The sequence below is a fragment of the Echinops telfairi genome, unplaced genomic scaffold (genome assembly GCF_000313985.2).
Source record: "Echinops telfairi isolate 266 unplaced genomic scaffold, ASM31398v2 ScPeMD7_7469;HRSCAF=8507_1, whole genome shotgun sequence".
Classification (NCBI taxonomy): Eukaryota; Metazoa; Chordata; class Mammalia; order Afrosoricida; family Tenrecidae; genus Echinops; species Echinops telfairi.
In genome coordinates this window covers 45,728,175-45,730,245 of record NW_022111373.1, presented here as the reverse complement: position 1 = coordinate 45,730,245, position 2,071 = coordinate 45,728,175, and the positions used below count along the sequence as shown (strand labels likewise).

Below are 2,071 nucleotides of genomic sequence, written 5' to 3'. Positions count from 1 at the left end.
TGCTACACCTCCCAGATGGCAGCCAGAGCCATAGAGATGCTTCCACTGCCACTGGATCCACAAGATTTTCTACCCTCAGGCTTGTGATTTTCCTGCTTTTGGTATCATTTCATGTGTTGCATGCATCTGAAGAGGAATTTATAGACTAGTATTGGACATATGGTCTAATAACGGCATTACAGACTTGATATGAATTGAGCTGGGATGTTTTCTTAATATACATTACTCTTTGATCTAAAAAGAGTGCGCACATATGAGTGTCTCTGGATTTGTTTCTGTAGTATACCCAGATTAGCACAATTTGCAACTTGATACATCTGGGAGTTCTCTAGGCCATCGTTTTGGCTTCTAGTGTTATATACGTCTCCATCTTCTGGATGGAACTGCCTGTGATCCATGAGCTTGGTGCCAGATATAAACTGCGTAGCTCCTGAAGTGGGTTCTAATTTGGCCTTTGTTTCAGAGTTGAGTTTTGTTGGCAAAGGCACTGGATTTTTCAGGATTAGGGTTGCCTTTGTAGGTATTTTATTTCAGCATAACTTCCTACCTTAGTTTTGTCTTTAGTTTCAAGGAGTGATTGTTTTTTGTTTCTTTTTGCCCACAATGATTTAACTGCTTCCTAAATTTGCTCGTTTACAGAACATGCCTTCTTTCCAGTTTCCTTTGCAATTATTACTGACTGGACTAAGTAGTAAACCATTGCTCCTTTTGTTGCTAGCCCAAATGTATGAGCAATTTTCTTAAATCTAGAACATCTTCTTGCTGGAAACAACTCTGCCTGTCTTGAAACTGTAATCACTCCAATTTGGGGAAGAACATATCTATATGCTACTTGTTTCAGATCACCAGCCACTCCACAGGAGAAAGGTGGGGCTTGCAACTTCTAGTAAAGAGTAAAAGTCTCAGAAACGAATCGGAACAATTCTCCCTGTCATCCAGGGACACTATGAGCAGGCAACGACTTGATGGCAGTGAGAGGGAGATATTTATAGAACAATTTAATGTTGACAGAAGTAACGTGTACAGCATAACATTTAATGTTTTGTACAATGTTGTATCTTATACTTTTTCATTCAACTCTCATTTATATCACATTTCATCTTTTGAAATGTTTTCTGTTTTTCTATTTTTATTTTTCAGGACAGATTTTCAAATATATTATGCTTGAATGATGGAACATAAAATTACACATAAAATGCTCTTGTTTGCAATTTCTCTGTTAAAATTCTAGTATAAAATTACAGAAGAAATATATAGTAGAAATGCATATATAATATTCCAAAGAGTGATAAAATTTTAGGAAAATGTTAGCAGCACAGAGTTCTTTAGATGACGTTCTCTTTAGCACTTTATTTGTTCTGGCAATTTTGCTTCTTTTGTGTTGTCCAATATATCAGGTAGTTATTTTTGTTTTAGCAAAAAACCAGAGCTCCACCTAGGGGAAGAGTCCCAGACTAAGGTTTAGAAAGAGAGTTTTGCAGCTTCCAAATTTATTGTACCTAATTTACAAATCAAATTGGCCAAGAACTATTACTTGTGTACACAAATTTATGTTCAACTATCTTATTTTCTTTTTTTCTACCTTGAAACTAAAAGACAATCATTAGTGTGATAGATTTTTAATTTTTTTAACTTGGTTTAAACTTTTATATTCTAGGTTCATTGATGACTCTAAAATCTACCAATCTTAAGGAATATTATTATATAAACAAATTATGTAAAATAAAATTTAAATTTCTTGATCAGACACTTGAACTAAAGTGATGATTTTTAGAATTCATGTATTTTAACTTTATAGATGGTTCAGTCTATGGTCCAACTGGAGACATTCAACTGAGAAAGTTCAACTCTCATAGCAATTTAAGTTATGATAATGCATAATGGTGCCTACGTAGATCTCTGTGGAAACCAAAAGTAACCTGAAATCTAAAGAGAAATCAGCATAAGTGAGGTGTGATCTGGAAGGTGAGCAGTGATCATGAGGAAATGTATTTTACAAATTTCAGAAGACAAAGTTTTATATTCCGATAGTGTGATTAGAAAAGCAATAAGATTATCCTTAAGTAAGAGT

The 2,071-nt window shown here is 34.3% G+C and overlaps 1 pseudogene; it reads right to left on the bottom strand.

Moving 5' to 3' along the window:
* Positions 1–212: 212 nt before the first annotated feature.
* LOC101646052 overlaps positions 213–2,071 on the bottom strand; it is a 4,300-nt pseudogene continuing 2,441 nt past the window's right edge.